We start from the raw sequence: 12,974 nt of genomic DNA, 5'->3' as shown, positions 1-12,974 counted from the left end.
TACATCTGCAAAACACAAGTATGTTGAAGTGAAGCTTCTTGATGTCCAAACTTTAGCTTTCAATTTTCAATTTTCTGTTGTTCACACTGGGGTTATGGTATATTTAGGCTTAGGCACAAAAAACACTTGGTTCAAGGTTAGAAAAAGATGATGTTTTTTCCTAAAATACCAGCGCTTGTAGCTACAAACATGGCTGGAAAATGTCCTTTTCTCTCATTAAAAAACAAACGGTGGTCTGCTGCTTGGCAGTCGTCTCACCTATAGCAGCACTACCATCCCCCTCCTCCTCCTGATGAGAAACTCATATGCATGTACATGTAGAAATGTTGATATGATACATATGAAATGTACAAATTTGATGTATGGTGGTTTGAAAGAAACATTTTATCCTGGAGTCTGGGCTGATATTTAAGATAAGATAAGCGTTTATTGATCCCACACTGGGGAAATTAAGTTGTTATAGCCGGCAAGTATTAAAAAAAAAAAAAACAGCAGAAACAGTGACACAGAGGGACTGAAAAAAGCATAAAGCAAATCATCATCATTTGTACATCCGTACGTACACACCGAGACCGAGACAAGTGATGGAAAAAACACGAGAAAAACACAAAAACACACTAAAACAAAACAAAACAAAACAAAACAAAAAAAGCCCAAGCTGCTGTGACAAGCTGCCACTCGTCTCAGATTTAAAATATGATAATAATATAATAATCACGAATATGGTTGAATGATAAATAATTTTAAGATCGGGATTTGCAAGAAGACAGTTTGCAAATTGCAAGCCTCTGCCCTACTCACACAAACTTACACATCTTTTGACCTAGACGCCCCTAGTTTGCAAAACAGGCTTTATGTTGGATCTATAGAAGCCATTACTACATGTTTTTAGCACCGGCTGAGTTGTACTGTTGCACTGATAAATTGATTGTGATGCACAGTATCGGTGGCCCTTTACACAAAACATTATATTGTTGTCAGTAGCTGTCTGTGTTGTGTTTTTTTTTTTTAATCCTTCAAAGCTTTCTCTGTAATATCTTTATTCCATGTTTTACAATTCAAATGCTTATTAATGACCAGGCATCACTAATGTCTTTCTTTATGTATCAATTGTCCTGTTGGAATATCTCACTGTTGGGACACAAGCTTATCTGTTGGCAGTTTCATGTCCTCCATAATTGCATTTTTTATGGACTCCTTTTGTTTGACCCATACTTTTCTCTCTGACCCATTGTGGGGTAATTGGCTGAGCTAGTGATAACCCCCTTGAGTTCCTGCCATTCAGCCCTGACATCCCTCTGCCACCCCATACCAAAGGGAATATAACCTAGGATAATTGGAATTTTTCTCTTTCTTCAGTCTGTCAACTTGCTTTACTTGCTCTTTAGAAAAAAAGAAACTTTCCCTTTGACAAGAACCACAAAACAGCTGACCCATTGCACAGTAATCTGTGTGCTGCACAACATCTAACAGAGTGATTATAGATGGAACAACGCTAATTAATCTGACAGCAAATGAGGTTTTACTTAACATTTCCTCAGGTATACTGTAGAGGGACAAAAGGTTTTATCATTTCCCGAAAGAGCTGGTTTGCTAATTTATGAGGTGGAAATAATATTCAAAGCTTTCATCCTTGAGCAGCAAATAAAAAAAAAATCTGAGCTGACTTCCAGTGTTGTCCTCTCTTCTTCATTTTCACACAACGCTTTGCTGTGTAGTACAAGTGGAAGACATGCTTTTCTTGAGGTTTCCCCCTCACAAAGGGCACATGGAGAGAACTCCCACAGCATTCTCCCGTGCTACATAGATTGGAAAACACTCTCTGAATAATCAGCCACAAACTGAAAAGCCACAGACCAAATCGAAATCTAGGGAAGGCATTAATCCTGACAGTAAATTCAAATCACCCGATGCTGCTGGGGCTGATAGCTGACTCTCTGCATCTCAGCCTCTAGATGCTCTTTTTCCATCCATGGAAACGCAGGGAGTCCTATGCCTGGCTGCCTGCGGTTTGCTATCTGATTATGCGTTTTATTTAAAGCTGTTCTTTCTAAGTACCAATCAGGCTTTCCATCAGGTTGCCTGTCTGTTTGCCTTTGAAGCATTTAACCTCGCACGCCAGTGTCAGCCAGAGGCAAGCTCCAGAAGACATATCTGAAAATGGTTGTGGTTAAATTCACTTATCATGTTAAGTACTATTGGAACTCATTGCTATCAGCTTATTCATGCGCTGGAATATCTCCTTAATTACACCCCAGCTATGGTGAAGGAGATAGCTTATCATCTACTTTTAAAATAGAATTTGTCACCTAAGCCCTGACATTTACCGCAGTAATTAAAGTCAAACAAGGGAGAATGTAAACACAGTACAATATATGATTAAAAGTATAGGGGATAGACGTATAAGAGACAACAAAAAAAGACAAAAAAAAATGTTATTATCAACATTTACACATAAATAATCCCTCTAAGAGCATGATGGCATGTAATTCAGTAGGTAGGTCTCATTCAAAAATCCTGTTCAATGAAAGCAGTGGATGATTTAAAAATGAAAGGAAAATCAGAGTGTGCATTATTTTATAAAACTGTGAACATCTGCAACCATATTTTGGGTAATAGCTTAGATTTTAGTCTTTTAAAATTGTCATTATAAGAACATAGAGGAAAATGTGGGATAAAAGGGACAAAACTGTTCAAAGTGCACGGTGAAGGATGATCATTTTAGGTCGTTATTATGAAAAATTATTATTAAAAAAATATGAACGATGAATGATGAAATACGATGATTTCGGTTCATGCTGCTGCACCATTTATCAGTTTTCATTCAATTTTTCATGGATGGAAACTGGTCAGATTTCCACAGGTGTGATTAACTTTGTGAAAGGTAAAAACATTGTTCAGTGAAATGATGTACATGATAGATTTTTCATTAATTTATACCACTTCAATAGTTTTGTTGAAGACTGAACCTTCAAGCTCTGTGATGTTTAATAAAACATTCCTGTTAACGGCTCTGCTCGCTTGATTGGTTTTAACAGAGCTTTAGCCACATCTCACGGCCTTCATCAGTGGGTCGTGCCTGCTGAGTTGTCATGGAGATCATCACAACAATACAGTCACTTGTATTTTTTACTTTTTATTTTTTTTGTCAAACTGCCGTTGTCAAGGTCAAGAATGAATGTTTAAGCCCAGCACAGTATGTGGATTGATGGTCTTATGATTACTGCTGTTGCTAATGTGTGTGTGCTCATATGATGTATTTCTAGCAAACTTTTGATGAAAAGGAAATGCTGACGTGATTGATGGGGCGAGTGCAGTCTTTCATTGCTCTGTTGGACTGTATGTGATAGGATGTGGCTGGTTAGTGAGGGCCACAGCACGTGTCCTGTCAGCGCAGTGTGATATGGCTATGATTGAGCGAGACCACCAATGCGGTTCAGCTGCAAATGGTTGGAGATTTTGGGCTCAGTGATGTTGGGGAGGAACTGACAGTAGATAAACTGTGCCTCGCCGGGTAATGTGCGACATTTTGTCCTTGAACTACAGAGTCATGGTGAAGATAATGATTGATTCTTTTATGGTTGTGTAAAAATGGACCAGCGGTAGCCCAGAAAGGTCAAACTTCTTTTACTCTGAGAGGTGCTCATGGCTTTAAAGGTGATGTCCACTACCCCAAGGTCCTGAAAGGTAAATGTTCCCAAAACTTCAGTTGATGAGGTGGAGGAGTGGTGGTAGTTCACAGAGAATTTAATCAAGGCAAAGAAAATCTGGGACCTTAATTACTATTTGATGTGAACTGGTTTGTTGCCTTTTTAAGTTTTCAACATCTTTATTGTACGTTCTTTTTATTAATACACAAGCTTTTCACCCCAGCAAAATAAAGCTTTATGCAAATATTTATCTGTCTTTTCTGCTATTTTCACATTAATTGTATGCACAAATTCAGACTGAGTATTTCATGTTGTTATTATACTTTCAATGCCAGCCTGGACACTTTTACATGAAATGGCTGGTCGATACACTTCTCCATGGTTAATGTGAGCACAGTAAACAGTCATTATATAGCATAATAAACCTTTCTGAGTGTGAAAACACTAACAAAAGACAGTTGTATGCTGACATATGTGATTCTTCTTACAGCATCTGTAAACTTCAGTCTAGAGCTGACATTGTGATTATTAAAGATACATTATAGGAGAAATAAGGAGGAAAAATATGTCCTTTGTATTTTCATTGGTTGCCTTAATAATTTTGACATCATTTTAGGGTCTGGCTGGCTGTTTTTTTGTTCTTTTTTTTGTAATCACATTTTCAGAAGAGAGTAATTTTCTAATTGCAAAAGCTGCAGTTTGAATTGGTCTGTGCATTATCAAAAATGCTTTAACCACCATTAAAAAACATTTTCTCTCTCTCGATCTCCAGCTATAAAGAAAACAGTCGCTGATACATTTAGTAAGCTGTAGCTAAATAACATTCAGGTGTTTTCACTCATTCTGGCTAATTAGACCTTTTCTAGGGTTGAAACTAGGCCAATGCTTCTTCATAAATCAATACTAATGGAAAAGGTGGAATCCCCCCCCCACCAACAAACATGTCAGAAAGATATCAGTCAAGCACAGTCTGTACACATCCACCCAGTATTTAGATGAGGCCTAAGATTAAGATTAAGATTTCACTTTATTAATCACTGCACACACATGCTACAGGGAGGAGACTGCGCACACGCCATGCTTTGTGAAATTATTTTCTCTGCATTTAACCCATCCTGGTAAGTCTTCCTCCACGGCAGACCAGGAGGGGTGGGCTACCAGCTGACAGCGGCACCCGGGGACCCAGTTCCTCTTTGTCACTGGTCAGGTAGTGATCTTCTTGCATGTTTTTAGTGGGGGTATTTTTATGGAGGATACCCCAGGTGAGCACGGGGAGAACATGCAAACTCCACACAGAAAGGCCCTTTTTTGCAGCAGGCACTGAAGGTATGGTGGAGGACACGCCACCAGCGCCCACAACGGGATTCGAACTGGGACATTCTAGCTGTGAGGCGACAGTGTTACCACTTGTCCCACCGTGCCACCACACCAGGCCAAACTGTCTAACTGGGCAAAATAAGAGAAAACACCCGCGCAAACACAAATTTTATTATGTTTCATGGCAACAAGGCATATTTCCCAACAGGCTAATGAAGTTAGCTGATTGTTAGCCTAAAGACATATACGCGTTGCTCATTAACAGTGAGCTAACTTAGCAAAGGCAGTTTTAGCTAACAGTCAGCTAGCTAATTATCTGGCTAGTTAACTGGCTAGCAGAACTGTAATGTCTGATAGCATTATTTAAACACAGTTAACCATCGCTAATTTAGGAGTAGTTTGATATCAAATTATTAACTAGGTTTTAATACTGAGTAGCTACACACCAGTTAGCATGCTGATAATGGTCACTTACCAAAATTTAGAGCTAAAATCTATGTTTTAGCACCTGTACAGACAAAATTTATGAGACTTACTCAATGTGTGGTACTGAGTTGCAGAACTGCTGCTTTTTAGATGTTTTGACTACTCCTGTGAAGAGACAAGCAGTAAATGGATGATAGGTAGTAGGGTAGCTAGCTATAAAGGCTACCTACCTTCAAATGTTGATGCAGTTAACCTGTAACACCTCTTGTGGTATTCGCAATTTAGGAGGTGGAAATTTTCTGAAAGCTCTAAGGTCACGAGGTGTGACGACAAGGGAACAAGGAGTCTTTTGGTCTCCATGTGCTGTTGCCTACAACGGTGTAACCCACGAGCTAACAAAGTCCATTTGAAGGCACTACTAGTCTCTTTAGCTACCATTTTTTAGCAAAACTAGCCTGCTGCGAAGTCCGCTTAATTTGCCTGTATTCACCACTGATGATTCACAAACAACTGACATATCAAGTGGGAAAAGTACAGGTGTAAATTATAAAATTAATGACTCAGGCTCAGTCTCAGGCTCCTCTTGTAGAACCTTTTTTCACCGCAGACATTTTGACATATCACAGCAGGAAAATCACCAACCAGACAAATTTTGTTAACGATGGTTCAGCTCCATTAGCTGTGACAGTGAGCCAGCACATGAAACCAGAACCCTGGAACCAACTTGTTTCCAGTGTTATCAAATACATCTGTGCGTTTCCTGCTATGATAAGCCAAAATGTCTGCTGTGAAAAAGATCTATTGTTCGTGCTGCCTCACTGTCACGCAGTCATGGCTTACTGCAACACTTAGAACTGAGCAACTGTTAATGTTATGTGTGACTCTAGCTTTTACTACAATGACAAATCAAAATGTCTGAGTGGAAAAGGCCGACGTACTTGAATCCACAGATGCTAAAAGGAATTCAGCAATTATTAAGGAAAATAGTAATAAAATTGCCATTATTTAACAACTGAGAATTATTTCATTATTATTCAGTCATATTAGATGAATTAATCACTTTCTCATTGGATAATTATGTAATTTTTAAGATATTTCTAATTTATTTCTGTTTTATAATATGCATCACAGCTGTATTTGGCATCACACTTTAAATAATTAAAGAATTTTTTTTGCTATTTTTAATTGTATTAAGGCTCTTTTGAAATGCAAATTGAATCTCTGACTGACCCTGTTTTTATGTATCAATTAATCTATCAAGCCTAATTCCCGCAGCCTAGCAAGGGTATCAATTAATCACAAGGTGGAAGCAAAAGATGTGGCTGAAGAGGTCAGATCTTCAATAGGGTCATCAAAACATCAAAATAAATAGCCTGCATTTTAATTTTTTTTTTATTTATTTTTTTTCATGGGCCTCATTCTAAAGGGTGTAATGAAAACAGTGCAGGCGAGAGACAGTGAGTAATTGCAGGCTTGGCAGTGTTATCCATTACAGCTGAGACGACTGGGAGGAGGGTAAGCTCACCCAGAAATGCTGTTCCTATTTACATTTAGACAAGCCCTTCCTTGATGCCAAACCCCCTCCACCTCATGACAGGGTTAACAGTCTTTTAATCTGCTGTTGACGGGCAACATCATGTGACTGATAAGCCAAGGTTCAGGTCTACAGTCTACATGGTGCCTGTGCTGTTTGTCAAAGTAGTGAGCAGTTGTACAATATTGGCTTTCCTTTTAACTGAAAGTCATAGGCTCTCATTGTTTCCACAAACATTAAAGGCATCTTACAGAGTCAGACTGCTGTACTGTTGAGCACAATCCATCATAATAAATTACCTATTTTACATTTTTCCTGGTATAATTTATAAGGTCATACATAATTATTGCAGTTGCAATCACATCCCAAATTAATTCCTTTTCTGCCAGACGTGCACGTGAAAAGAGCATTGCATGACGCCAACGTGTTTTTTTTCTCTCCATTTTGCCTTAAGTTTTGTTATGACTCCTCACTGCCAACTCTCCATTTACTGGAAAATGCAAAGGACAAACACTATTGAATGAAAGATAAAGCAGCTTCTTTTTTACTCCAAAGAACATGATATCCTGGGTAAAACCATATTCTCATAAAGACAGAGAGCAAGTGTGTGAAATGAACTTGAATACACCTCAGGAGGACTTTTTAAAAAAAACAAAAAAAATGAAAACACAATATTATGGTTGGCATTTAATTGCACAGCCTGAATTTTTAATATATGTCAGCATGTGAATAAAGAAAGTATACTGTTTTGCTCTGTCTGCAGAACAAACTGGCTTGTTTGCTGTAGTCATTCATTACCAATTTAAGCAAATATTGTGTGCAACAAAGGAGAGCTGCATTTTGAAGAGGACATTTGGTGGGGGTCAGCTCCGAGTCGTTATTCTGCTCCCATCACCTGACCATCCTTACCCACCTGCTCACCTGTTCCCCATTTCCCTCGTTTGTCTCTCAGTATATATACACTGGCCCATTTCCAGTCTGTTTTTCCAGCCTTTGTTCTGCCTATCTGGTCGATAGATTGATGATTCTCTGAACCTCTAAACCCTTTCTGGTTCAAGCTGCCTCCTGTTGGTCCTTTATTTATTTATTGTGGATTCAAATAAAATGAGCCAGGTGCCTATATTTCATGTATTTTACAGCGATTAATAAATATGCTAAAAATTGTTACGGTTTGCGGCCAAGCAAAAGGCAAGGAGTGAACCCAATGATGCAAAGTTTACAAAAAGCTGAGAGGAAACAGTCCAAATGATTTATTTAACAAAAATAAGGGTAAACTAAATCCAACTATGTTCAAAAATCAAAAAACAAGAAGGCTACAGGGAAACAGAACACAGATCAAAAACCACAGATACCAGGGACTGGACTACTAACAGGACTTACTTAAAAGAATCAAAAGGAACAAGGAAGGCCACATATAAGGGATGATGCCACAAAGACAAAGGGAAACACACAGACTTAAACAGACTGAGAGGCGAACTGACCAGACACAGGTGAACACAATCAAACAATCATGAGGGTGGGAAAAATACAGAAAGTAAAGTCCACTTAGACACATGAGGGACGGCTACAAAATAAATCAGGAACTAACAACTAAATAGTCCAGATCCAAACAAAAATAGTAGTTAATCCTACTTGTATCTGTCCTTGTCCATTTGGAACTATTCTCTGTACACACAACATATAAGATGGGTAGACAAAAAGCCAGACATTGTCGGTAACCTTGAGCAAGATCAGTACGCAGCAGTAGCTTGCTATGGTCTTGGATCAAGCCCGTTACTCTAATAGACTGTATACAATGAAAGGAACAACAGTCCTCACCAAGCATTAAGCCTCACATGCAGACAGTCCATATTTTTCTGCCACTTGCTACTGATAAAACGCAATCACAAAGACAAGTGGTTTCTTATTCAGATGGAGGTTTGCCTTGACGACCAAAAGCAAAACTTCACCAAGTGGATAACTCATAGAACTACCCTCTTTGACCTGAAGAGTCAGTGACTTATAAAACTTAAAAGTATTTCATTCGTGAATGACTCTTTCTGGCTCTAAGGTACTATAAAATTGGTGCCAGCTTTCTCCCTTTGCATCTTTTATAACTGTTCTTGCCATGGCCCTTAGTCTCCTCTATTCCATTGCATGGTTATCTAGAGGGCTTTTCCTCCAACGTCTATCAGTTCTATTACAAGCACGTACAGTGAAAACAGTGATCTTTTCCCCTCCACTCATAAAAGTCCTCCCAGCTTGTCCTGAATAACTGAATCTCCTTGATTAATTATGCTGTTTTCTCACTTATGATCTACTTAATTTTGCACCTACTGTCATCTAAGGACAAGTAAATGTTTAATCCAAAAACTGCTCAAGCACAAGATTCTTATCCCCCAAACTGAAGTATGTGTATTTAAAACTCCATGGTCAGCACTGTGGCATCTTTCAGCTCCTTGTTTTGGTTTTCAGGCCAAAGCTTTACTGTTTTGGTTCACTCTTTCCATTGAATACTACCTGCTCAGTATCAAATGGCAGACAAAGTCAGCAACTTGCTGGTGAATATAGTGAAGCACTGGCCAGAAAAGACAAACAGAAACAGACAAATTTGCAATGTCAACAGTAAATATGTCAGTTTTGTGGTGACCAAAAATCAGTTACTGCATGTTTAAATGAAATTCATTCACTAAGCATCATCATCTTTTAAACAGAGTTCTCTTTTTGCAAACTTACGACAGAAAAACATTCTCAGTTCTGGAAAAAAAAACATCACTGTAGTTGTGAAAGTCAGCTTAAAATGATCATTGATCATGTGTAATTATTGGCTCTGGTACTTACAAATCATCAGAAAATGGCAATTATGCTCTTCTACTATATAGTTAGCTTGTGCGTTTAAGGACAGAGGCTAATAACAGCAATTTTTCTTGCCTCATTATATGATTGATTAAGTTCTGGAGTACAATGCACAAATTCAGGAATCTATGCAAGGTGCATTGTGGGAGTCACTATGCATGCATGCATCCACTATTCTTATACTCAAAAGTCTTTTTCTCTGATTGTACCATATCATGTAATGGGTAAGTACATTGACAGGTATGAAAGCTAGCTGCATGTGAGATGAGGGATCTAATCTTTCCACCACTGCTTCCACCCCATAGTGGCACACCTTCACACACATTTAGCATATAAAACAGAACTCCTGTTCGCCTCCTGATACACGTTAGCTGACGCAAATGCTGTCACTGAGCAGCGCGCGGAGCTCATTTGTTTTTGAAGATCCCGATCAAGATTGAGAGCATACTGACTACCGCATCCTTGCCGCATCATCTTAGTGAAAATCCTTCTGCAGTTGGATGCTTGGATCTGGATACTGTATCTAAGCTCAGCGTCAGTGAGCGGTGATTTGTAAAACACAGACATCCATTTCGTGAGTGAGCACAATTACAAATGTGTTTACAGAGAAGGTACTGTAGCCATCCCAATTACTCCAATGTACCAGAAAATAACTTCCATTAAACAACTACTCTGTCTTACTTGCATGGGTGCCTCTGAATCAGAAATTCATCATTTCGGTTGTGTGGAGTATTGGTATTCCTTTGGCACAGCAAGGTATGAGTCCCTTGGAGGCCACGGGTGAGATGATTAAAGTGCTCCATCTCAAGGAATCATGCTGAAAAACAAAAAACATACTGTCAATTCCATGCAGTCTTTGTATGTGTGGAGCATTATTGAATACTTCATTTTCAGTAAAACACATTTATTCCTGCATATCTATGCAAATAGCATACATGCAAGGCAATACCTTATTGACAGAGACAGAGATTCACATGTTCACCTGAAACAAAAGCTCCACTTCACACTGAAACGACCAGAGACAGAGCTGGCATAGAAAAAAAAGGCCAGTCTTAACCCAAGTACAGCACCATGGATGTTGCATTTTAATTCAATTACGAAAAATTATGTGTCGTTTCTGCAAGGTCCTGATTCTTCTCAAATACATTGATTTTCTCTGGAATCTAAGAACTAGTTACCTAAACGTACAGTATTTCTGTCCCGAGGTGTCTCTCAATCAAAGCAGACATGACGATGCTGCGAAGAAGCTGGGGATCATGGGAGTTGTTGTCTTCATTGTTAAACAACCGCCACTGACAATGAAAATCCACATGACGTGATTCAGGCAGAAATGTTAGTTGTGTCACTTTCCTCACTCATCAGTATCATCTGAACAAAATAAGGACACAGTTCAAAATATTTAAGATATACTGCTGATGTGGTCGTTTTTAGACAGTTTACTGTGAAAATGTGACATGTTGTGCTTTTAAATAAATGTCAAATTTCAAATAGGAGGGGGTCAGCTCAAAATTGGAGGTACTCAGCTCAGTAACAAAGAAATTTAGGAGGCTAAAAAACAACAACAGAAATCCAAACACGGCCAACAGTGTAAAAAGAAATTTGTAAAAACATAAAGACATTTATTCAGCCCCCACGATGAATGTGCTTCTGGATAGCTGTTATCATTGTGCGGTTTTGCTGCAAAGTGCTTTTTGTGGCTACTAAAAGCACAGCGGTTGTCAAAGAAGCTCGGTGTCACACAGTGAAACAGTGTGTTAATGCTGAGAGAGAAGAAACAAACAAAAATAAAGGCCCTGCGTGGACAGGAAGCTAAGGAAAGCCTGACAATGCATCGAGCAGTATGAAGCTTGAACAGTCGAATACATTTCTGCATGGAGATTCTATTCCACCACTGTATCATTCACATTTTGAATGAACACATCAGAAACTGCCTGTAGACTGAAGGTGATGTATTATGTGTGGAGCTCTTAAGAGCAAGGGGAGGAGGAGGAGGAGGAGGAGGGTCATCAGATTGTTCCCACAGTAGAGGCACACAGCTTTCTTTCCTGCATGCTGTTGGAATGATCCGTGAGAGCCGAACATCACACAGAGGGATGAACTTTGATTGAATTAACTCAACTCGTCTCATTTTCTCCTGGTATAGGTGGTGCACGCAGTATAAGCAATCTGAAGCCCACATCAACAGTTAAAACACAGAACACATGCAGTCTCTTGGAAAGGGAAGACTAATTTATAGATTTTCCTTGTGAGAATGCTTAAGCTTGACGGGTGTGTTGTGGAGAAGAAGAATATCAGATTTCCTCTTCCAAACCCTCCACACGCCCACAAAATCTCCCCACCCTGTGTACAGTTTATCTCATTCCCCCCACGACGAAATTATGCTTAATAAATGTCCCGAAAGAACTTTGCTCATATCAGCAGATCCAGTCCCTCCTCATCTCCCCTGGCAGCTTCAAAGCGACTGTTTGTCCCAATATTTCATCTCTGATATCTCCTCCCCTGTGTCAGGTTGGTCCATGGCAGCATTCACGCTGCAGTCAGTCTCACCTTTGTCTTGATGCTGCACTGAGCATGCTGGGACTACTTTGTGAATGCATGCGAAGATGGAGACTGACAGGTGAAGGAGAAAATAATCGGGTCACAAGGTGCGATAACGTGACGGGGAGCGAGCACGCAACAGGCATGCTGTAAACACACACTGGCGAGGAACATCAAGACCGATGCTGTCTGAGAGTTTAAATTCACTTGGAAATAAAAAAAAAGAGTTGATGGAGTTAGATATGACAGTTTGCTGCACAGTTACTCTGTGAAAGACAGAAGAAATACCACAGATGGATGTTTTTATGGCCTGTTCATTTCCATGGGCCAGCTGCTGTATGAAGATGCACGGACCTGCACACACACATATGTTTGATTCATGCAAACACATTCCCATACAACTTCCTATGATGTAACATGAAATTGGCAAATGCTCTGTCGCTCTGTCTTTCTCACTCCTCCACAACAGATGGTTTATTGACAGTTCTTACTTTGTCCTGACATCATTCAGTATTAGCATTTATTTTCTCATCCACAGCTGTAGTCTACGGCCGCGGCATGGCGACACTTACAAATGTGACATGTGATTCTGGAAATGCCCATTTATAAATTATAGGGGGACTTAAATTCAGGAAATGCCCTCCTAGTACTTCTTCACCCTGCCAAGGCAATTT

The sequence above is a fragment of the Chaetodon trifascialis genome, chromosome 12 (assembly GCF_039877785.1).
Source record: "Chaetodon trifascialis isolate fChaTrf1 chromosome 12, fChaTrf1.hap1, whole genome shotgun sequence".
NCBI lineage: Eukaryota > Metazoa > Chordata > Actinopteri > Chaetodontiformes > Chaetodontidae > Chaetodon > Chaetodon trifascialis.
This window is presented reverse-complemented; position numbering follows the sequence as displayed.